The sequence below is a fragment of the Equus przewalskii genome, chromosome 3 (assembly GCF_037783145.1).
Source record: "Equus przewalskii isolate Varuska chromosome 3, EquPr2, whole genome shotgun sequence".
NCBI classification, from domain to species: Eukaryota; Metazoa; Chordata; class Mammalia; order Perissodactyla; family Equidae; genus Equus; species Equus przewalskii.
This window is the reverse complement of record NC_091833.1, coordinates 75,113,997-75,139,795: the sequence shown is the minus strand read 5'-3', so window position 1 is coordinate 75,139,795 and position 25,799 is coordinate 75,113,997. Positions and strand designations below refer to the sequence as shown.

At 38.0% G+C, this 25,799-nt stretch overlaps 1 long non-coding RNA gene and 1 pseudogene across 4 annotated transcripts in view; one reads left to right on the top strand and one right to left on the bottom strand.

Moving 5' to 3' along the window:
• Nucleotides 1-583: 583 nt before the first annotated feature.
• Nucleotides 584-1,293, bottom strand: LOC103545095 (swi5-dependent recombination DNA repair protein 1 homolog pseudogene; annotated as a pseudogene).
• A 14,260-nt stretch (nucleotides 1,294-15,553) lies between these two features.
• The window catches only part of LOC103553798 (uncharacterized), a 168,299-nt gene continuing 158,053 nt past the window's right edge, over nucleotides 15,554-25,799 (top strand). For 2 of the 4 annotated variants that reach the window (XR_011538191.1, XR_011538189.1), the window contains exon 1: nucleotides 15,554-15,749. This is a non-coding gene — a long non-coding RNA (uncharacterized lncRNA). The remainder of the gene's footprint in view (nucleotides 15,750-25,799) is intronic. The other 2 variants (XR_011538190.1, XR_011538188.1) reach the window with 1 other exon arrangement.

The following is a 25,799-nucleotide window of genomic DNA, read 5'->3' as shown; positions in this document are numbered from 1 at the left end:
TGGCACTGATGTCTTAGGGATTTCATTATGATACATTTCTGTATTTCTTTGCTTAGGGTTTGCTGAGCTTCTTCAATTTGAAAGATTAGAGTTGTTTTTTTTTTTTTTTTACAATTTTGGACATAAGAGTTTAATTAGCTGCTAGACCATCAAGATGGAAATATGTGGTAAATGGATGGAAATGGATTCATAAACTTAGCAGAGAGACAGGTATTTTTAGACCACTTTTAGGTTTAGACATTTACCAGACTGCACTATTTTTTAAACTTTAAAATGAAACTTTCTTACCACAATAAACAAAAGAATGTATTAAAACTGATTTTCAGAATTGTCACAATTATTTTTTTAAACCTGAATTTTTTTTTCACATTTCTTTAAATGTCAAGTTTTCTTTGGCAAATTTATCCAAAATACTAAATTTTCATTTCAGAACTTAGTTTCTATTTATATAGCAGATTGCCCTAAACTGATGCTCATCAAGATACTTTTCTCTAAGCCCTAATGGTTTATATCTTCCCTTTCAAATGTATTAAGTATCTTTTAAGTTGTCATTCTCAAAGATATTCTGGAGAAAAATCAGGAATTAAACACCTATAAATTCTTCTTCATTTCTGTTATAGGGTAGCAATTTCTCATCTAAGCCATAGTAGTCTATCAACTAAGTAAGGCTGAGTTTCTTGTTTTCCTCGGACAGCTGACTGCAACTCGTAAAGCAACAGCTGGCTACAGCTTCTCCACTTCTTTATTAACAGCTGTAACTGAGACAGGTCATTCTTTGATCTGTACATTTTGACTAGTTTCAGCCTCTGAAGAAGGTCCTCTTTCTCCTGAATCTGCTTCACCAATTTTGCTTTTTCTTCATTTAATCCTTTTTGGGGAAGATTCTCATTCACAAAGTCATTTTGGAGAGCCTCACTGCATGACCCAGCATCGAGTGAATCAGATTCACATGCATTGATATTCTCGAAGGTATTTTTCAAATACGTATTTTCTTCAAATTCACTGTCTGTGTTTAAAATCTTCTCGAAATTCCACCCGGTTTTCTTCTACTGAAGTTGCTGGTTTCTCTGAAAAGTTCTGATCATCTTCATTCTCTACTTTGAGACGTTTTACCATACTGTAACAGGAATTAAATGAAAATCTGGTTTTCCTTAATCGTTCTCTAAGTGTTGTACTCATAGGTTGTTTTCTTGAACTACTGGTATGGGGAGACGGTGACCTGGCACAAGCCTGTGGTGTGCGACGTGAAACCATAGCTGAGTCTGATGGGCTGTCCATCTTGAAAATGAAATCCTGGTTTACCTACTTCCGTTCGCCGCCCCACACGCTACCTCCCTCCTCTACCCCTGGAGCGCAGAAAATGCGCACAGCCTGAAAGATTCGAGTTTTTATTGAGTTTGATATTCTGGTCATTATTTCTTCAATTTTTTTTCTTAGTCACATATATTTTTTCTGAGACTCCAATTATACGTATTTTTGGCAGTTTAATATGCCCCCATTGGACACATCACTGATGTGCGCTTCAGCTTTTCAGATTTCTTTATGTGCTCTGAGTTATTTTAATGCTCTGCCTTCAAGTTCACTAATCCTTTTTTTCTGAAGTGTCTAATCTGATGTTCATCAGATTTGTCTCTACTATAATCATTCAATTAAATTATTATATTTTTTATCTCTAGAAGTTCCATTTGATTCTTTCCTATACCTGCTTTTCCTTTTTCATCACTTTCATGTTTGCTTCACATCCCTGAGCATGTTTATGATATTTGTGTTCTTAAAGTCTTTAATCTCTGTCATTTCTGGGTCTGCTTTTATTAATTAATTGTCCTTCTGGTTATGGGCCATATTTTCCTGCTTCTTTAAATACCCGGTGAGTTTTTATTGGATGATGGATACTGTAAAGTTTACAGTTGTTGGGTGTGGATACAGAATGGCCATTAGTTAGGTCTAATTTAGAAGCACATCTGAAGTGATAGTCTTCTGAGGACTTAAAATTGCCCTGTAAATTTGATGTTGTTTCACTCTAGATGGTAGGAATGTGAACTACTCCCACCCTTGTGTGAGCTCCAGATATTATTTGACCCACTATTTTCCAGAATTTTATTCCCTGGTCTCATGGAATTTCAGCTCATACTTATCCAGATCAGTATGCAACAAAGACTATAGATCTCTGGAGTTCTTACTCTAAATAACTCCTTTCTTTCCGTTACACTGCCCCACAAATTCTAGCTGCCTGACCTTGCTGAAGTCTTTTCACTACTTTCTCTCTCCTCAACACTGCGAGGACTCTGGACTCCTTTGGGCTCACCTTTGTGATCTGCAGCCTGGAAACTGCCTCCGTGTAGTAAGCTTGGGCCATCACAGTGTCTACCTGGTTGGTTATCCTTCTCACAGGGATCACAGTCCTGTGCTGCCTGTTTTTGAATGCCTGCAAACAGAAGTTTCATATATTTTGTCTAGTCATGTGGTTTTTTTATGGTGGGAGTGAAATCTCTATGGCAGTTAATTTTTCATGTATGGAAGTATAAATCCTTTCCAGAAATTTTATAACCACCTAAATCTTACTGTTGTGGTTACTATTGCTGAGTAAAAATTACCCCTAAACACAGCAGCTTAAAACAACCATTTTACTTTACCCACGGTTTTATATGTCAGAAGTTTGGGAAGGTATGTCTGGAAAGTTTTTGCTTGAGGTCTCTTACATTATTGCAATTAGACATCATGAAGGCTGAAATAGATTAGATTCCTCTAAGGCTCATTCACATGGCCTTCAGTTGATGCCTACTGTCAACTGGCCTATCAAGCTTAGTAATCTTGATATAGTTAGTCTTCTCACATGGCATCTGGCTTCTCTCATAGTGACTATCCCAAGGGAACTGGGCATAAGCTTAATGGATTTTTTTTTAATGCTGTTTGGTGAGGAAGATTGGCCCTAAGCTAACATCTGTTGCCAATGTTCCTCTTTTTTTTTTTTCCTCTCCAAAGCCCCCCTTACATAGTTGTATATTCTAGTTATAGGTCCTTCTAGTTGTGCTATATGGGATGCCACTTCAGCATGGCCTGATTAGCAGTGCCATGTCTGCGGCCAGGATCGGAACCGGTAGACCCAGGGCCTCTGAAGCGGAGTGCATGAACTTAACCACTTGGTCATGGGACCAGCCCCTTAATGGATTTTTATAATCTATATTTGGAAGTTATATAGGGTCACTTGCAATGTAGTCTATCATTGAAGGAGATAGATGTCAATCCAAATTCAGAGAAGACACTGATCCCATCTCTCAATGGGAAGAGTGTCGAAGAAGTGGTCATTTTTTTTTAACTGCCACATTTCTATTGTTTCTTCCTGCTTGAAATATCTAGAGTGATTTATTTTTGTGACTAAATTCAGAAATTGGCACCATAATTTGGATGCTGCCTTCGCAGCAGATCTAAAATAGGTGGAGTTCACTTAGCAAAAAGGTGGTAAGCAGCAATTAAAAAGCTATAGCAGCTAAAGGACTGTAGAGCCCCTGCTATGGCAAAACACGTGGTAAGATTATCACTGTGATAACTTAGAATCCTTTTTAGGAGAACATTTGAAAGAGAGTGACAGTGTGTGCTGGCTACTATTGGTGACATTTATCCAGGTGTTACAAGAAAGAGATTAGCTTAAGCAAGAATTGACTGGTTTTCAAGCAGAGATCAAAGGTAATAGAGAAAGTTCAGAGCTCAAGTGCCTTACAAGACTGCAGAAGTTGGCTGTTTCTTGAAGCCAAATACTGAGAGGAAGTTGTAAGAGGCCTTACGTAACCAAGATCTAGTAAGTCTCTTTCTTAAAGATATGAATCATTTGTGTGGTAATTATCAGATGAGGATTTTTTTTCCTTACCCAACTCTACTGCTTCAGGTGGTCTTAATATCATCATCAGTAGTTTGAGAAAGAGATGAGGTGAGGAAGCAATGAAATAGGCAAGCTTTAAGACACAGTCTGGGAAACGACTTTGCGCATAGTTGCTAGAACAAGAAACTAACTAGAAACAAATGGAAAAGAACCACCAGCCAGAAAGATATAATTTGTTAATAGTTGATGATCTTTAAAAAAATAAACCCCAAAAAAGCTTTGGGACCTAGAGTCATTGCAAAATTTGTTCAGCTCCCAAGGAAGGCAGATGTTTTTCATACTTAGCTAGATAATAAAGGATATTCAACATGAAAATACCTCAAAAAAGACAAAAATAGGGTTCTCAGGGAAGAATTCTTTCCAGAAAGAAGATGTAGGATATAATTAAGAACATTTCCTTATCCCCAGGTACGGGACCTTCACAATGCCTGCTCAGCAGAATTTCACACTTTCTATGGACCAGTGACTGTTTTGTGTCATCCATTCCCCTCTTTTCCGAACAGAAGATTTTATTGGAGTCTTCTTTTCCTGCTTCACCACTGAAGTGTAGGGGTGAGGAGAAGATAACATGTCATTTTGGCTCCTGGTTTCCTGGATGATGGGAAAGATGCATCTGACCCTGATGACAAGAAGTGTACATCTGTAATTTCTGGACTTTGAATTAAATGCTTAAATAAATGAGACTTTGGGGAGAGGATGTATGAGTTCTATGTGTAAAAATAAGAGTGATATTTCTTTTTTTTCTTTCTTTTTTTTTGTGACAAAGATTGGCCCTGAGCTAACATCTGTTGCCAATCTTCCTCTTTGTGCTTGAGGAAGATTGTAACTGAGCTAACATCTGTGGCAACCTTCCTCTATTTTTTTTTTTTTATGTGGGATGCTGCCACAGCATGGCTTGATGAGCTGTGCACATGTCTGTGCCCAGGATCTGAACCTGTGACCCCTACGCTGCTGAAGGGGGACATGCAAACTTAACCACTCTGCCACTAGCTGGCCCAAGAGTGATATTTATAAAATAATATTTATTTGATATTTATGTGAAAACAAGGAGATAGAGAGTAGCAGCAAGTTTCTGTGTTTATCAAAATACATTCCTCCTGGATACACAGCTAGATTGAGCTCTTTGGTTTTCCTTGTAGTTAGAAGTGACTATATGACTAAATTCTGGCTCATGAAATGGGCTCAGGTGATGTAAGATGTTTCATGGCTTGACCCATGAAAATCTCCTGCATAAATCTTCTTGCCTTTTCTTTCCCAATCTGCTGATTGAATTATTAGAATTATTAGAGAATTCCAAGGAATAAATAAGAGAAGGGCCTGAGTCAACCGAATGACCACATGGAAGGCTATCTAACTATAAACCTTTATAACACCTGGATTTGAAAAAAATATCTTTTTATCATTTTAAGTCACTGAGATTTTGGGGTATTTCTATTATAACAGTTAGAGTTACATTAAGAAATACATAATTATTATAGGAAGTGGAGAGGGATGGCAGCTTTTAACTGAACCAGAGAGCCTACAGGGGAAAAAAAAGGAAATTTAAGACTGTGGATTCTCAACTCAAGGCACAGAGAACCAGAAAGTCTTTATGAAAATCCTAAAAGAATTTCTTACATTTTACAACCATGGGGCCAATGGCGCCTATAATCCAACTCAAACTTACCCTGTGGGAAGCAGATTACAACAATTAAATTCACTTGACTAGCCGAGTCTCACGTGTTAGAGAATTAGTTGAGAAAGGGTGGGACTCTTAAGAATTAGAATAGAAATATGTGTGTATATACAGATAACCTTGACTGCTCAAATTTCACTGAACCTCTCTTATCACCAGAAGTAATCTGTAATACCTTCATCTATGGCAAGCAACTTTCAAGAAGCTGTTAATACTCCTTAAGATACTTTACCAATTCTCTTGGCTTCCAAATCTGTAACAAAGTGTCCCAGCACTCCAAAGGGGGACTAGTACAATGTGTGATCTAAGGAAAGATAATTCTCAAACCTAAATGATTGCAAAATTTTGTTTATTTATATCAACAGAATCCCAGAGAGCCTATGTGGGGGATGGATTGTAAAGACGTTTGACCAAAGAGGAAAGAGCATAGCTTTGGACTGGGTTGAAATTACTTATATGGGTTCAGTTTTCATAAATTTTGATTCAAAGTTTTAGATGAAGGAACTGGTCATGAATCATATTGCTTTCTTGGTTGGTTGACTGAAATCTGGAATGAGTGATGACCTACATTAAATTAAGTTGAGATTTCAGAATTCCCTTGGTAAAATACAAAGAAAGGAATCCAAGGATTTAGTGGTATAAGAATGTGGACTGGATTTATTATATGCAACCCAATCACTATTTTCCCCTTTATATCCCACAAGAGATCAGAAGATACTCCCTTTACAACAGCTTTGAGAAATATATTTGTGAGAGAGTACCAGCATCCTTCAAAATCTCTGTAGTAGCTTTTTCAGCCAACTGAGGATGACCAGTGTTGTTATATACCCCCACAGAAGTGGGCTAATGGAGGCTTGATGGGATCCTGGGGTGGCAGTACTCAACCAGGTAAAAAATAGATGTGGTTACCAAATAGGTAGCAAGGCTGGAGAAACAAACAGAATTGTCTGACTGATTCTGTCAGGAGGGTCTAACTAATTAATCATTGTGTTATTTTAGTACTGAAATAGATGAGACATCTACTAAAACTATTTGATCCATATAACTGAAATATGCAAAAGAAATTTAGATCGAATGAGCAAGGATCTGATTACAACCACTGATTTAATTTGTTTTCCGTGTAGCCCATAAGGCTGCTGATTTTGAATGGAGCCCAGAGTAAGAAAAGTTTCTGAGTTGAGCATTAACAGATTCAATGGCAACTAAGGTACCTGTGGAAGATACAGATGCTCTGTAAACTTCTGGTAAGCCCAAGTAGGAGAATCACAGCATAGAACCCTAGAGTTTTGGAGCAACACCATGCACTTTGAAGACATAATTAAGGCTGTTAATCAGTTGACCTTGAAATAGGGAAATTATTCTCAATTAACCCCGTGGGCCTAATCTAATCAATGAAGCCACTTAAAAATAAGAAGTTTTCTCCTTCTAGCATAGAGAAGAAACTCAGAGAGATTTGGAGCATGGGCAGGATTTGATGCACTATTGCTGACTTGAAGATGGAGAGGGCCACAAGTCAAAGGAACATTGACTCAGTCCTACAACCTTAAGAAATTGAATTCTGCCAACAACTTGAATATGCTTGGAAGCAGATTCTTGCCCAGAATCTCCAGAAAGGACGACAGCTCTGCTTACATCTTGACTTAAGCCTTATTAGACCCTGAGCAGAGAAGCCATTCATGTCGTACCAGACTTCTGACCCACAGAGCTGTGAGCTGATATCAGTGGGTATCATCTTATGCCACTAAATTTGTGGTAATTTGTATATAGTAATAGAAAACAAATACCTCAATTTTTTAAAAAACATGCATTGTCTGGTCCACTGAGCTCTTATATCAGGCATATACAGTGGTACTCCATCAGCAAATGGAAATGTGTCCTATTGGCATAGGTAGGTGTAAGCAAGTCACTCCAACTTTCAAGGCACTTGCTGCTGCTACAAAGCAACCTCACTCTTTCAATTCCACCCAGGGCCTCATGGAAGGTTGTCTATGACTAAAAAAAAGAACACTGGGACCTTATTTAAAGAAGATTTCACATGTTATGTTGGTGCCAACCTGAAATACAGGCATTACAGTCCCATCCAGACTGAGAGATAGGAAGAATGGAAATACTCCTAATGGACTGAACATCTGTATGTTCAGTTTCTGTTGAAGAAACATTGGCCAGAGATATGGGTTTATATCTATTTATGGACAAGGACTAAGTTGGCTGAATGGTCAGGGACCTGGAAAAACATGATTGGAGAATTGTTGCCAAAAAAGTATGGAAAAAGATACATGGATGGACCTCTCAGTGTGTAAAGATATTGCTGGTGCATACAAATGTCCACCAGAGGATATCCACTCAATAAAAGCTTATTGTATTCAAGTAAGCAAGATGATTCATTCTATGATGGTTGTTGTCATTGATGAATGCCCAACTTGCCAATGGTAGAGGTTAATGCTGAGCTCCTGATATGACACCATTTCCTGGGGAGACCAGCAAGTCTCCAGATGGTAAGTTGATTACATCTGACCCCTTCTATTTTGAAAGAGGCACTGATTTCTCCTGTTTGGAATAGCACTTGGTCTGAATATGGATTTGCCTTTCCTACCCACAGTGCTTCTGTGAGCACCACCATGTGTAGACTTTCCAAATGCTATGTTTACTGCCATGTCTGACCAAGGAACATTTTTACAGCAAAAGTAGTGATAAATGGGCTTAACCCAGAGGATTTACCGGTTTTATCATGTACCAAATCAGTCATTGTAATGGAAAAATGGTTTAATGGAAGATATAGTAACAGTCTTAGTTGGTGATGATAAATTGCATTGTTGGGGTACAGTCAAAAAGATGGACCATCTGATCAGAACCAGTGACTGGTCTGGTGTGGAAGTGGGGGCATCTCTTGTCACTAATAGCCCACTCACAAGCATTTTGTGTTCTGTTTCCAGGACTTTGGGCTCTGCTGACTTAAATACGAAGAGGAATGTTTCCACTAGAAGAAATAACCACGGTCCCATTGAAAGAGAAGTTGTGACTGCCTTGTGGCCACTTCTGCTTCTCACATCAGTGAATGAGCAGTCAAACAAGGGAGTTAAAGTATCTTCCAGGGTGATTAAATATGATTGTAAAGATAAAATATAGTTACTAGGGACAGGATTGCTAGATAAAAATACAGGATGTCCAGTTAAATTTGAATTTCATGGAAACAATAATATTTGCAACATACTTACATTAAATAACTATTTGTTATTTATCTGAAATTCAAATTTAACTGGGTTTCCTATATTTTTATTTTATAAATCTGGCAACTCCTCTAACTGGGTGTAAGGTGATGTATTTCTGGAAACCAGACAATTCTCAAGTACTCTTGATCTTCCTATTCTTTCCCTTTCTAACCATTTTCATTCACATCCTCTTCACCATACAAACTATTGCGATAGCCATGACAGGCCTGCTGGCTTTGGTTTTTCCTGTACAGCCGATCCTGTATGCCAAGAATAGAAAAGTCAACCTAAAATAGCTAACATATCATATCATTTACCTGCTTCAAAAGCATCAAGGATTCTTCTTTGCTACAGAGATAAAGTTCAGATCCATGAGCATCGAATTCAAAGCTTTTCATGCTTCATGCTCTTTTCCCACAACATCCTTAAGTGAGTTCCTTAATCCAACCACGGATGTTTTCTTCACTGATGCATATTTTCACACATGAACTTACCTAAATCTGAGATTTAAAGTCCCCTCATCTTCTGTTGAAGTTTTTCTTATCATGCATACAATAAGGGGTAACTCCCTCTGAAATAGTACAATAAGATAGTGTAGACTTGCACTTATTTCTCTACTTATATTTCCCCAAATTGACAGTAATCTCTTTCCTTGGGAATCACGTTGAACTTTTGAAATATTTTAAATTACACAAGTTATAAGAATTAACATGTTCTATGTACTACAGTTGGTGCTAAACTCTAGATATATATATATAAAACATTTGAACTCGGTTAATCATCAAATATGCCTGACATGATGTATAAGTAGATTCCATTTTTATCTTCATTTTACAAATAAAAAAGCAGAGGAACAAAGTTAAGTAACTTGCCCAAGGTCACACATTTGTAAATGGCAGATTCAGAATTTAAAACCAGGAAATCTGGTTCAGAGTCTGCACTTCTAACCGTTATACTGTGTCTATGAGGAATGACTTTTTCTGATTTAAAAAATTGAAACAATAAGATAAGATTAAATTTTCTTTTGATTTACCAGTTTTCAAAGTCCATGGCACCACTTGGCAAAGCCATGCTGTGGTAGGCGTCCCACATATAAAGTAGAGGAAGATGGTCACAGATGTTAGCTCAGGGCCAGTTTTCCTCAGCAAAAAAGAGGAGGATAGGCAGCAGATGTTAGCTCAGGGCTAATCTTCCTCAAAAAACAAACAAACAAACAAAAACAAAGTCCAGTAACTCACCCAGAGATTACTATTATAATCAGTTTGGTTTGTATTTTTTCATACCTTTTTCTCTATATTTCTTTGTCTATGAATATGTACCCATAGAAAGCACATACTGTTTGAGTATATTTTAATATATATAACATATATACTATATATAAATAGTAACACTATACTGAACATCATTGTACATGTCTCTTTGGGAATATATTCTGTAGGTAGATGGAGAACAAGTGAATTTTTGATTCTGAAGTATTTATGTCTAGCCACGTTTCCAATAGTAGTATATGATAGGATCTATTTCATTTCACCCTTACTAACACAATTTTGTCAAACTTTCTTTTTAATTTATGGATGAAAATTTCAAACTCATTGCTTGTGTTTTCCCAAATGCTGGTAAAGTTGAACCTGTTTTCATATGTAATTGACCATGTTTGTATCTCATCTGTGAAGTGCTCATTCATATTCCTTACCTATTTCCATTAGATTGAGTATGCATTGTATATCTGCTTTAGATATTCCCTATGGCACGAACAAAGGCCCTTGAGATAAAGGTGCAACTTCCCTCCCCCTCCCAACGTTGGCATTCCCTTAAGGATTAAGCATCTTTCCTTAGGCTAGGAACCCATTGCTGAGCTCACCTGTGACCACCCAGCTCGAGAGACAATAGACTTGCCTCCTGCTACGCCCGCCAAGATAGCAGACCCACTACCTGCTGTGTCCATCAAGCGCTGTGCTGACAGGGCAATCTCGTGACTATTGTGGGAGGGACATTTCAATCATATGTGAAACGTCCTGTATGGACGTATATAACCACTCTGTATACCTCACTTCTTTGGTGCCATTTCTTCCTTCGAGAAGAAAGGCCCCTGGCCATGGTCCTCAGATTTCAGCTCAGAATAAACTCTCCCAAATTTTCATTTATAGATTGGTTATGGATTATTTTCATTGACAATTACCTTACTTTTTGGTGTGACTCAGCATTCAGACTAAAAGACGAGCTCATACTGGCACTTCGGGTGCATCGGTGAGAAGACTCCAGAGGCATAGTCAACTAGCACAATTGTTTTGTAACCAAGGCTTACAGATTATCGAACTCTTTAAGGTAGATGAATGAAGTGGAAGATTTCTTTTCTGAGCAATGTATAGGTCTGCACCCAGGATCTGAACCTGTGAACGCTGGGCCGCTGAAGCAGTGTGTGAACTTAACCACTAAGCCAACAGGCCAGCTCCTCAACATTTATTCTTTTGATGCCTTTTACTTCTTTTTGTTAAAAAATACTATACACTGAGAAAAGTGGTTCACACACGTACGCATCTGTCTTTCGGGGCACCTCAATCACACTGTACATCTGTAACGTGTGTACACATATCTGTAATATATGCAAACACACCACATTAGAATCACTGCCTTTTTCTCGTTCTGAGCCTGACACTGCCTCTGCTGTATTCAAAATGTTATCCAGTAGGCTCCCATTTTTTGGCCCAATGGAACCCAGACTAACTTCACCCTCCCTTTCCTTTCACCTTATCCTAAAAACCTTATCCTACCCTTCTGTGAGTTGTTACCTTAGCACATCTCTTTCTTATTTCCATCCCTGTCATCCTCCTCCCACATGATCCCCCAAATCACTCACTCCTAAATCTTCTTGGAAGCTTCCTGGTTTCTTCCCACTTCTTGTAAGAGAATCACTGTCCTTACTCCCCACTGCATTGACAATAACCAGAAAGACAATAAGGCTCCAGTCATATGTAAAAGTTGTTTTCACCCCAAGTCCCTGACATTGCCCTGCCCCAAATCTTTCCTTTTCGATCTCCCATTTAGCCTCTTCTTGTCATTGATTCTACTTAAATCAGTATCACTGTCTCCATGTCAGTATATTATTTCTAGTAATAAATTACACATACTATTTAATTTATTTAGCAAACAGTAAGAGTGATCACTATGCTAGAGGCACCTTTTAAAGTGACTTTAAAAACTGTATGAGAATGCTATTACTATTATTCCCATTTTATGGATGAGAAAACCGAATCCCAGAAAGTTTAGGTAATTTACCCATTATAGCTCATAAGTAGCAAAGCCAGTATTCAAATTTGAGGAGTGTGGCTACAGAGACCAAACTCTTAAACTCTGCACTATATTGTCCTCCATGCTAACAGAATGAAAAAAGAGAAAAGAAAAGAAATCAGCAATAGGAAAGGACAAAAGCTGAAATATGATAAGATTAAAGACCTGCAAAGATGAACAATGACACAGACTGGCAGTGATCAAAGAAAAAGAGGAAGATAGGAATGGGAAATAATGGACAGAAATACAGACACTCAGAGAGGCAGAAAGGGAGAAAAAAATTGTCACATAGACAGCAGCACAGAGCCCAAGACATTCAAGTTAAAAAATAGTGTATTAAATATCTTGCTTATTTGTGAGACATACAGTCAATGTTTTTGAACTGCAAATCAAGAGTTGAAGTTGAAATGTTTGGAACATATTAAAACAACTGAACAACTAAAACAATTATTAGATTAAAACAACGAAACACAAGTAAAAGCGTTTACATTTAGACGAATATGATCTATGAATAGGAGTGATGAAGAATAATTTAAAACAGAATATGGAGAAAGAAAGTTAAAATGAGTAGCTTAGCAACAGTAGAAGGCCAGTGACACATTTAAGAAAAAATGGCAAGATTAGTTGTTTGTAGGGAGAAACCAGAATTTTTTTTTTATTGAGTTATTGATAGGTTACAATCTTGTGAAATTTCAGTTGTACATTAATGTTTGTCAGTTATGTTGTAGGTGCACCACTTCACCCTTTGTGCCCACACCCCACCCCACCTTTCCCCTGGTATCCACTAAACTGTTCTTGGTCCATAGTTTTAAATTCCTCATATGAGTGGAGTCATACACAGATTATCTTTCTCTCGCTGGCTTATTTCACTTAACATAATTCTCTCAAGGTCCATCCATGTTATTGCAAATGGAATGATTTTGTTCTGTTTTGCAGCTGAGTAGTATTCCATTGTATATACGTACCACATCTTCTTTATCCATTCGTCTGTTGCTGGACACTTAGGTTGCTTCCACGTCTTGGCTATTGTAAACAGTGCTGCAATAAACATTGGGGTGCACAGGACTTTTGGGATTGCTGACTTCAAGCTCTTTGGATAAATACCCAGTAGTGGGATGGCTGGATAGTATGGTAGTTCTATTTTTTAGTTTTTTGAGGAATCTCCATACTGTTTTCCATAGTGGCTGCACCAGTTTGCATTCCCACCAGCAGTGTATGAGGGTTCCTTTTTCTCCGCAACCTCTCCAACATTTGTTACTATTAGTTTTAGATATTTTTGTTATTCTAACGGGTGTAAGGTGATATCTTAGCGTAGTTTTGATTTGCATTTCCCTGATGATCAGCGATGATGAGCATCTTTTCATGTGCGTATTGGTCATCAGTATATCTTCTTTGGAGAAATGTCTGTTCATGTCTCCAGCCCATTTTTTGACTGGGTTGTTTGATGTTTTGTGGTTGAGTTGTGAGAGTTCTTTATATATTAAGGATATTAAGACTTTGTCAGATATATGACTTGCAAATATTTTTTCCCAGTTAGTGGGTTGTTTTTTTGTTTCAATCCTGTTTTCATTTGCCTTGAAGAAGCTCTTTAATCTGATGAAGTCCCATTGTTTATTCTTTCTATTGTTTCCCTTCTCTGAGAAGGCATGGTGTCCGAAAAGATCCTTTTAATACTGATGTCAAAGAGTGTACTGCCTACGTTTTCTTCCAGAAGCCTTATGGTGAGAAACCAGAATTTTTTTTGAAGTTACTTGGTGGTTTGTATGCTAACCAAACTTGGAAAGAAACATGATTTAGAACTGGGTGAATTGTAGTCTGCAAATTGCCTGCACAAGATCCATTCTAGTGACACCCTCAATGGGCTCATTTTATACCAGAAAAATGTTCAAACTTCTTTCAGGTGACAGTGGCTGTTGGAAACTTGGGAGTCAGTAGACCTGTAAAAAGCCTCTAGGGAGAAAATGTTCTGGTTCGCTCTTCAGAGCAGGGGCCACACATGGATAAACCATGTTTGAGGATGGTCTGTTATCATCTCCATTTTTTCCACATGCTCTGTTTCTGAAGTGTGGATATGACTACAGTAATGTATCACTGTCACCAGGCTGGCAGCCTGTGCTACTCAGTTGTCAGGTGTGGTTTTTGTTCTGCAGGTGGCACAGGAGAAACGGGAAGAGATTGCTGCCTATTTCCCAAGTCTCAGACTAACTGTTGTACACCTCTGTAACTGAAGGCTTTGTTCTGGAGGGTTCCTCAAGCTCCTTCATTAATTGTTTTTTTGAAGGTATGCTTTTTGCTGAGGAAGATTGGCCTGAGCTAAAACCTGTTGCCAATCTTCCTCTTTTTTTTCTCCCCAAGGCCCCAGTACCTAGTTGTATATCCCAGTTGTAAGTCATCTGGTTCTTGCATGTGGGATGCTGCCGTAGCACAGCTTGATGAGTGGTGTGTAGGTCCGAGCCCAGGATCTGAAACGGTGAACCCCAGACCTCCAAAGCAGAGAGGACAGACTTAGCCACTCAGCTGTGGGGCTGGCCCCCTCTTCATTCTCTTATTTGAACATAGACTAACAAATTTATTGAAGTATAATTGAAATACAACTAACTAAATACAGTTGATTCTTATTTACGGATCCTTATTTGTGAACTTGCTACTTGATAACATTTGTTAGTATCCCCCAAATCAATACTCACAGCGCTTTTGTATTCATTCACAGACATACAGAAGAGCAAAAAACTTGAAAATTTTGCTCTGCCTTCTTGTTTCAGCTCTCATATTGTAAACAGGTGCCCTTTTGGCCTTCTACTCAACAGCACATTTGTGCTTTTTGTGGATGATTTTGCTGTTTAAAATGGTCTCCCAAGCCTGGTGCCGAAGTGCCACCTAGGGCTCCTAAGCATAAGAAGGCTGTGATGTGCCTACCCGAGAACATATGTGGTTTAGACAAGCTTCCTTCGGGCGTGAGTGCTAGTGCTTCTGGCTCTGAGTTCAATGTTAATGAATCAGCACTACGGTGTACCCAGAAAAGGAAGAGGAAATTTGCCAATCTGTGTGTGAGGCTGCTCCAGAGTGTTAGAGAAACATCTATACAAGAAGCTAGGGAAAATAGGGAAAAGTGGCTAAATTTGTGGGCTCATGGGATGATACTTCGTTAAAAAAAGTATTACCATGAAGCTGAAAGCTAAAGAAATTTACATTTCTGTTACTCAAGGTCAGGAAAATATTAAACCTTCCTGGCTAGTGCTGGCTGGCTTCCATGTTTCAAACGGTGATATTATGTGTTAAAACGATTAAAGAAGTCAATTTAGGTGATACAAACAAACTATATTTAACATTTCATGAAGCAGCAGTTTCCACTCTCAAGAGTTCAGAGAACTGCAAAGTAAGGGAAAAGGGCTGCAAGCTTTCTTAGAAAAAGGCAAGCGGGAAACAAGGAAGTACCGGCTTAAGTTGATTGGCTGGGGTTGCACATCTGACCTTATTTACAAAGATCAAGGAACAAGGAAGTAAGAAGAGAGCCCAGAGTTGGCTTCCTGTTTGGGGGTTGGCTGCCTGGATATATTGCATAGGGTCAAGTGGAGCATTTACAGGGACGCAAAAGCTGTTTAGGTTTCAGTTTTCTGATATGGCAGCCTGGGGAAGGAGTGTTCCATCTTGGGCCTAGAAATTTATTCAACACGTGAAAAATGTTAAACTTCTGTGTGAGGTAAGTTCTGCGGATCAGGAAGTTGTGGAAGGATTAGAAAGAATACCTGCTAAGTGTTACATAGGAAGAGGCTTCTGTGGAAGAAGAGGTTTTCAGTGCTGATGAGAGAGGTTATTTTACAAGGATATTGGCAGAGGAACCTCTATAAAGCAAATGACATTTTGGTTGAAGAAAATGTGACCAGAGGCTCACAGGAAGCTAACTCTGGGTTTCCCCAGGAGCAATAGTTGCATATTCTCTAACTCAGTGTTTGTGATGACTTCATAGAATGTAACTGCCATGAATAACGAGAATTGACTGTATATTTAAATTATACTAATTGATCAATTCATATACTTACACATTTGTAGATATGTATGTACACGTGCATTTGTGTACATAAGTATAGGTATGTGTGTATATCCGAGCAATCATTGCCACAAGATAATGAGCATTTTTATTACAGCCAAAAGTTTACTTGTGTCCCTTTGCAATCCATCCCTACCCCACCTCCCTCTCCAGATAATCAGTTTTCTGAACTTATAAATTAGTTTGTTCTAGAATTTTACACAAATGAAATTTACTTTTTTTTTTTTGCTGAAGAAAATTATCCCTGAGCTAACATCTGTGCCAATCTTCCTCTAATTTGTATGTGGCTGGCTGCCACAGCATGGCTGACAAGTGTTCTGGGTCTGTACCTGTGATCTGAACCTGTGAACCTGGGCTACCGGGGTGGAGCATGCTGAACTTAACCACTATGCAAGTGGGCTGGCCCCCCTCCTCTTTTTTAAAAAATTCAGCTTCTTTTACTCAGCATAAAGATTTTGAGATTTAGTTTTGTCTTGTTGTATGTATCAATAGTTCATTCCTTTTTATTGCTAAGCAGTGTTCCAGAGAATGGGTATACCCATTCCTCTACTCATGGACATTTATACTGATTTCATCTTTTGGCTATTACAACTAAAGCTGCTAAAAACGTTTCTGTATGAGTGTTGTATGGGCATATGTGTTTGTTTCCTTTGGTTAAATAGCTAGGAGTGTAATGACTGGGACTGGTGGAAGGTATAAGTTTAAATTTTAAGAATTAATTTCAGCCATTGGTATTTCATTGTGGTTTTAATTTGCATTTCCCTGATTAATAATTTTGCACTTATTTTCATGTACTTTTTGGTTACATATAGTCTTTTTCTAAGGTGACTGTTCAAATCTCTACTTTTAAAAATCAGATTTCCCCTTTTATTATTAAAATTTAAGAGTTCTTTATATATTCCAGTTCCAATTTCTTTTTGTGATACACTCATTGTATTTTCTCCCAGTATATGGTTTGACTTTTTGTTTTCCAAATGGTGTCTTTCAATGAGCAAAAGTTTTAAGCTTTGATTAAGTTCAATTATTTGTTTTCTTTTATGTTTTGAGTTTTAAGTTCTAAGAAATCTTCACCTATCCCAAGGTGGCAAAGATTTTTTTCCTACGTCTTTTTCTAGAATTTTATAGTTTAAGTTTCCATTTAAGTCTATAATCTATTTCGAGTTCAAATTTCATGATTGATATGAAGCAAGGATCAATGTTTATTTTTTTTCCTTATGGATATCCAGTTGATCCAACATCATTTATTGAAAAGACCTTCCTTTCTCTTCAATTTATTAAATTGCCATCTTTGTAAAAAAATTAATTGACTATATATGTATGGGTCTTTTTCTAGACAATGTCTATTCTGTTTCATTGATTTATTTGGTTATCTTGTTTTCAATATTATAATCTTGATTATTATAACTTTTTTTTTTTTAAATAAAATCTTTATTTATGAGATCTTTATTTATGAGATTTTATTATTTCCTTTTTCTCCCCAAAGCCCCCCGGTACATAGTTGTGTATTCTTCGTTGTGGGTTCTTCTAGTTGTGGCATGTGGGACGCTGCCTCAGCGTGGTCTGATGAGCAGTGCCATGTCCGCGCCCAGGACTCGAACCGACGAAACACTGGGCCGCCTGCAGCGGAGCGCGCGAACTTAACCACTCGGCCACGGGGCCAGCCCCTTGATTATTATAACTTTATAGTAAATCTCAATGTCAGTTAGGTCCTGTAACATTGTTATTTATTTTTTCCTTTATTTTTGGCCTTTTTAGATCTTTTTCATTTTCCTTTAAATTTTAGAATCTCCTTGTCAACTTCTACGGAAAAAAGAAAGCATGTTGGGTTTTCCGTTGGAAATATGTTGAATATATAGAGCAAATGTGCATTAGTTTGCTAGGGCTTCCATCATAAAGCACTGTAGCCTGGGTGGCTTAAACAAGGTAATTTATTTTCTCACGACTCTGGAGGCTAGAGACAGAGATCAAGGTGTCCGAAGGGCTGGTTTTTTCTGAGATCGTTTGCACATATCTGTATCTACAGTTCTTCTTCTCATGATACCGGTCATGTTGGATTAAGGCCTACCTTAGTGACCTCATGTTAACTTAATGATCTCTTTAAAGAACTTATTTTCAAATACAGTGACATTCTGAGGTCCTGGGGGTTACAACTTCAACATATAAATTTTAGGGGAACACAATTCAGCTTATAACAAAATGCATCATTTTTTCTAGCGATTTTAAATTTGTGTTATTTATCTTTCAGTTCAGCAGTTTGGTTATAATATGTCTATGTGTGGTTTTCTTTGAGTTTATTCTGTTTAGTGTTCACTTAGCTTTATGTCTTTCATCAAATTTGAGAAATTTTTGGCAACTATTTCTTCAAATATTTTTTCTGCCCAATCTCTTTCTCCTCTCTTGATACTTCATTTTTCCTAGGTTAAGCCTTTTGACATTTTCTTACAGGTCCCTGAGGCTCTGTTAATTTTTATTTCCAGTCTTTTCTCTCTGTTCTTTGTATTGGATGATTTCTATTGACTGTCTTCAGGTTCACTGGTTCTTTCCTCTCCAGTCTGCTGTCTAGTCCACCCCGTGAAGTTTTGTTTGTTTGTTTTTTAACTTTAGATAATTACATTTTTCACTTCTCACATTATCATTGGGGTCTGTGCTATAAGATCTATTTATCTGCTGAGAATTCTTATCTTTTCATTCAGTTTAAGTGACTTTATTTACCTCAGGATCATGGTAACAATAACTGCTTTAACATCTGTGTTGGATAATTATTCTGTGTGATCTCAGGGTTGGCATCTGCTGATAATCTTTTCCCTTGAGAGTTTTTCACATTTTCCTAACTTTTTATAAGCTGAGTAATTTTGAATTGAGTCCCAAACATTGTGATGTTAAGCTCTGTAGACTCCGAGTCCTGTTATAATCCTCTAGAGAGTCTTGGTGTGTTTGTTTTAGCAGGCAATCAATCCAGTTAGGTTCAGACCTTAAGTTCTGTTGCCTTCTGTGGGTGGTGGTTTAAATCTCTAAGCTTTTGCTTTGCTAGTTGTGTCTATCCTGCAAATATGTAGTTCAGGGGTTAGTCTAAGATTTACGTGGTGGTTCAAATCTCAGTCCAGTTCTCTAAGCCTTTGCTACACTGGTTTGGTTCTGTCCCACACAGGCATAACTCAGGGGTAAATCTGATGCTTGTGAGGATTCATACATGCAATTAGTAGATTTTCTCCTCCAGCTGTCTCTCCTCCATGTTTCACTCACTCTTTCAACCCGTAGAGTCTGCTGCCTGGCCAGAAAGATCGAGTCTCTATTAGTTTCAGTTGCCTGTATAGGTTTTGTTTCCAAGTTTTGGTATTCCTCCATAATCTGCCCATTTTCCTTTATTTTTCCAGAGTCTTTAAGTAGTTACTTTTGTCTTATATCTAGAGCTTTTAGCTGCGGTCAGTGTGAAGGACGAGGTGTAGCAGGCTTATGCTACCATGCCATAGCAGGAACTCCAGCTCAATAGTTTTGAGAAAATCTTGAGGTGCTAAGTCTTCCAACTTTCCGGATCACCCTTTATTTAATGTCCAAGTATGATAGTTTAAGACTCCATCCAGCTCATGTATTATAGAATGTTTCCATAACATTTCTGTGGATTTCTAGGGAGCTTACATTGTCCTAGAGTCTGCACTGTGGCCTGCCTCACCCTGCCATCTGATCCCAGATGTTGTTCTTCGTACCTCTGTCTATTATCTGCATACTGGCTGTGTTCCCTTCTCTTTGGCTCAAACCTAGTATTCTCTCCTCCCATCCCTGTACTTTGCCCAGATTTCTCACCTCTGTTCTCTATTTGCCAATACTCCACAATACACATTGCTTTTATATTCTTATGCATAGCATTTATGTCTCTACATCTCCCTGTGAAATACACATCCAAATACTCACTAATATACTCTACTAAGAAAAGAGCCACCCACTCTTGGTCTCTACTCCTGGCTAAGAACCAGGGAATGAACTTTGAAATTATGTATTTTTCCTTTAACATATTCTAGATCAACTCTAAGGCAAGGGTGCCAAGCAAGACAACCAGAGAAAATTCTAGGAATTGATACTGTGCGGTCATTTCCCTTTGTTCTATATTTCAGGCACTAGGGCAGCCACTGGATCTAGGTTTGGGGAGAGGGGAAAAGAAAGACGCATAGGACGAAACTCATATTTATTCCCTTCCCCAACCAAATTGTTTTCCCAGTGAGACAATTACACATTGCCAATTGTGATATGACATGATAAATGTTATAGTAGAACTGTAGAAAAAGTGCTATGAATCAAAAATTAGTAAGTGACACTTTAAGGGACTGGGGAAGCTTTCACAAAGGACAGTGTTGATAGATGCAGACTTTTTTGGAGAGTCTTGAAGGATGTTAAGCAGGTCACCAGTCAGAGAAGGAAGAAAAATAAGTAGAAGGCATATTTGGATCTTGGCAAGTAGTCTGGAGGTGACTAGAGGGTATACTAAGCAGTGGAATGAGATGAAGATAGGAAGATAGGTTAAGTTCAAATTGCTCACAATTTTGCATTCCATGCTATGGAGTTTACACTTTATTATGTAGGGAAAAGTTCATATTTTGAGTTACACATTCAAGTCTATTCCTTTTATGCTCCTACTTGTTGGAATCTGTAAACAACAACCACCACACAAAGCAAAGACCATGCCCACTAACTATCCTGATTTTTAGCATGGCATATATATTTATATTAGAAATGTCCTCAGCACAAAAGATTGGGCTTAAAAGATTAGGCAGAAATCTGGTAACCTTTTTTCATTAATTAGTCTAGGAAACTAGCAAACAGAAATTGATCACAATGAGTCTGAAAGATAATATACAAAACTGGAAGGAAAAATGATAAGATATATTTTGGACTTTAGAATCTTAGCAAGAAAGATTTTAACAATGAATCATAATCTTAGAGATTATCCAGGGTAATGATCCCCATTGCCTGTTGCGGAAACTAATGTCTAACTGGAAGTTTGTACCTTTGACCACCTTCATCCATCTAGTTCTCTGACAAATATAATTTTGATCCGGTATTTGTGTGCTCAAGTTCAACACCAAATCTTTCACTCTTGAGACAGTTAGATGATTTTCTTTGATTTCAAAGACTGAAGCCTGTTTTCCTTCAGGCAGTGCCTCTTTTCTGTGGGGAGCTGTATCACACCCCCTCAGTGTCCCCACTCAACAGCACCACCAGTGTCTCTAGGAGGGTCTCTTTGATACAGTCTCTTTGAAAAGAGACCCTAAAGGCAGTTTCCACTTACATGATCACATCTGGACCATGGAAAACACTACTCTACTCTATCAGCATTGGAAATACAGCTTGTTTCTAGAATGGTCATCTCTTGACTGTTTTAGCTGTATTAGTCAGAATTCTCCAGAGAAAAAGAACCAACAGGATGTATGTGTGTGTGTATGTATATATATACATATTCCTTATAATAATTTATTATATATGTATAGATTGATAATATCTAGATATCTATATCTATCCAGATCTACCTACCAATTTATCTATCTATATAATAGTTTTATTTTAAGAAATTGGCTCACATGATTATGGAGCCTGAGAAGTCCCATGATCTGTAGTCAGTAAGCTGCAGACCCAGGAGAACCAATGGTTTAGTTCCAGCCTGAGTCTAAATGCCTGAGGACCAGGAGAACTGATGGTATAGGTTCCACTCTGAAAACCAGCAACCTTGGGACCCAAGAAGAGCCAGAGTTTCAGTTTGAGTCTGAAGGCAGCAAAGGGCTAATGTCCCTGCTCAAAATGTCAGGCAGGAAGAGGTCTCTCTTATTCGCAGGAGGGTCAGCCATTTGGTTTTATTCAGGCACTTAACGGATTAGATAAGGTCTCCCACATTAGGGAGGGCAATCTGCCCTACTCAGTCTACTAATTCAAATGGTAATCATCCAAAAACACTCTCAGATACACCTAGAATAATATTTGAGCAAATATCTGGGCACTCTGTGGCTTAGTTAAGCTGACACATAAAATTAATCTTCACATTAGCTATGTCTTTTTACATTAAATTTCTCAGCCATAGATCAAAAACTGGTCTCCTATGTTTCCCTAATCTTCACGGGATATATGTGAGGCTGTATAAATAGTTATTTTAAAGACTTTCTCACTTGACAAGGAATGATAGTGAAGTGTCTTCCCTTCCTCTCTCCAGAGCTGGATACGGAAAATGCCATAGGACAACAATAATTTTCCCAGAAAAAAGCTTCTCTTTTGACCCCTCAGGCTTAATTATTTTATATCCTTGAGATTCTGTTGAGCTTCAAGTTATAAGGTTTCGATTATGTCTTGTTATTGGATGAATTATATCCTCCCCAAATTTGCATGTTGAAGTTCTAAGCCCCGGTACGTCAGAATAGAGCTATGTTTGGAGATAGGGTCCATGAGAGGTAAAATGAGGTCCTTAGGCTGGGCCCTGATCCACTATGATGAGTGTCCTTATAAGAAGAGGATATTTGGACACAGACATGTACAGGAGGAAGATGCTGTGAAGATGTAGGGAGGAGATGGCCATCTACAAGCCAAGGAGAATGGCCTCAGAAGAAGCCGACCTTGTCAACACCTTGATCTCAGAATCTCGCCTCTAGAATTGTGAGGAAATAAATTTCTATTGTTTAAGCTATTCTGTCTGTGGTACTTTGTTATGGCAGCCCAAGCAAACTAATGCATCTCCTTTTCAAGTCTCGCTTAGATGGTCTAGCATCTTTAGTTCGGAATCTTGCTTCCTATTATTTTGTTCTTGGCCTTTGGGGGCTTTAGGAGAAACTTAGAAAGAATCCCATTTTAAAATCATCACTATATGTTTCATATCATTTAGAATTTACTATGCCTAAACCCTATTTCTAAACAATTTCTGAACTTATTTTAACTAACCCAGTCTTATAAAATTTCAGATTTATGAACAGATATTCTAAGAAGGTTAGACAATTGGAAAGCAACATAACCTTGAATGTTGCTATTTAGGAAACATTAAAGTTTGATAGAATGTCAATGAAGAGAAGATTTTTAAAATGGCATCTTAAAGTATGAATATGATCCTATTTCACTCCCCTAAAAGAAGGAAAATGACTTGATGCTTTTGATTACTGTCACTAAAGATGGAACTCATCTTTTCTTCCATATCCAAAGCGGGACCTGCTCGGATAAATGAGTTTGATGATGATAAAGCCGACATAGCACAATCCAGAAGACAATTCTGTTACTTTTTCATCTAAAGGGTAAGGTCTAGAGGCATTAGGTATCTCTGTAAAGGTAGAAGACTGGGAGTTCAAAGTTTAAACAAAACAAACAAACAGAGAACAGTGAATAAAATATTATTTTTGTAGTACAATAGTAAAACAGTATTCTATCAGAACTTTGTTAGCACATAATTCATGTATCCTCACTGGTAAGGAATAGCATTGCTTCTAAAAATAAGTAGCTGTGTGATGCTCTAATTTGATCTCCCAACGCCAGTCGTTGGGATATAGTCAATGTGTGCTTATAACATGGAAATTTAAGTATGTCTTTCTTCACTAAAATAAACAAACACATTGGTGATTCATACTTTGGTTGTCAGCTTATATGGTTCTTAAGGCAAACAACAAGTTGGAAACATAAACAACACCTGAAAATTAACATTTTTACCCAGAATAATTCCTCAGCAGGATTCCTAAGTTTGTGTACCTTTCCATATTCTTGCTTTATACAGAAAGCTTAATGAAAGCCTGTGTGTAGAACACAGTCAGAGGGTCTGCTGTTCGTCAGATACTCCCACATTCTTCTCCTCAGTGCACAGACTTCTGTAAACACGCAGACTTCATAGATTCTTTTTGTCAAGAGCTTATTGGAAACAGAAGTCTATTCTGTCTGCTAAATGTGAGGAACTGAGTTTCAAGTTCTGGCACAATTAAGCTGTCAACAAAATGCAATGATCGGGCTGATGTCCAATTTTTTAATGTTGACCTGGTTCTTAGGAATCCTAATAAAGTGCAAATGACAGCTAGAGCAAAAGACATGCTTTGGACACCTTCGTGTTTTATGGGGCCCCATATCAGTTTTCTAGGGCAGCATGGAGTATCTGCTTTATTACCTGTGATGTGTGAGTGCCAGGTTCCTGACGACGAACAGGCTCCCAGACCTGCCTGTTTCCATTGCATCGACATGGAAATAGGCACTCAGACTCCAGGATTCAGAGCTCACATTTCCCACTTTGATGCAAAGTCCAAATGCTTATGGGACCCGTGAAAATACTTCAAATGATATTCTTAATAAAACCTTTCTGATTCAAGTTGGAAACAGTTTGAATTTTCTCTAAGAAGCTTGTGGTGGAAAAGGGTAGTGAGTGGATTTTTTTTTTGTTTTTTAAAAAAATTTATTTAACTCTTTCCCTTCAGGGAAGACTGGCTTTAAAGAAAGTATAGAAGTTTCAAACTCTCCATGTTTCTTTTAAACTTTACATCCCTTCTGTTTAAAAGGTAACTCTTTGGTGTTTTTGTAAACTGGATGTCAGCAGAATTCACTCACTCGGTTGAGATTTACGTAAAAATCAGGAACGCCTATCCCATATGCTATGCAGACCCTTCTCTAAGTTTCTGTGGACTTCTAGGGGGTTACAGCCTTGTGGTTCCTTCTGGCTCTGAGTTCCTACTTATCCTGAACTGCTATTATCATTGCTAGTCCTTTCTGTCCACATCACACTGAACTAGACTGATATCTATTCTCTTTTCCTTATTTCCCACAAACCACCCAGATAAATCATTCGTATATGTAATAGGCTTTCCTGAGATTTTAGGGCAATAGAAGGAATTTTATGTTGCATGTCTGCAAATTTTCTTATCCTAAAAAATCCTTTGTCCACTTTGCTACTAGGAGTTTTTCACCGGCTGTGGGCTACTTGTAACCACGGTAAAGCAGTCCTGTCCCATGTTGTGTGCCCACTGATCACCCTTTTGCCTCTCCTTCTAGCTTTCGGTGTTTACCTTTTGCAAGATTGCCCCAAAATGGCTTTCTCCCTTTCAGTTTAGTTTCCCTCATCTTATTTAGCTCACTTCCCCTCTGGGACTATATTTTCATATCCACAGGCCTATTAATGTGTCTGATAAAACGAGGTATCACCACTCTCTGTCTTGCCCTTTTGTAGACCCAAAGGTTGGATAGTCTTTTCTCCCTCATTCCCCTGCAGTCATTCTAAGTTAGCAGAAATATAGATAACTATTTTTCCTCCTCTGGAAATTAAGCATACACCCCCAAAGATGGACATGTCTATATTTAGTCAGTTTTGGGTTTAAATAATCAAAGCTCATGGTTCCTTTGAAAGTTAGTTTGGACTTTTCTCTTTTCTTCTCATGAAAAATAAATTCATGTTACCATCTTTTTTGGGTCAGATTTCACCAATGATTTTTGCATGGGAGGACTTCTAGAAAAGGAAGGATTAAAAATAGTTTTCCTAAATCTTTTTGTAATGATTATGTGTTAGATATATTAGCCTTTTAGATTTGAGTGAGAGCACGGTTAAACACTACCGAATTATTTTCCAATCGCTGGGTCAAAGGATTGCCAGTGCAGGAATAGTTCCAGTGAATATTCCAAGACAAGCTAAAACGTATGCTGCTAGTCATCTTTTGAGGTGTTTGAATTATTTCCATGCTTATTTCCAAGCCAAAGATAGAAATACACTACTAC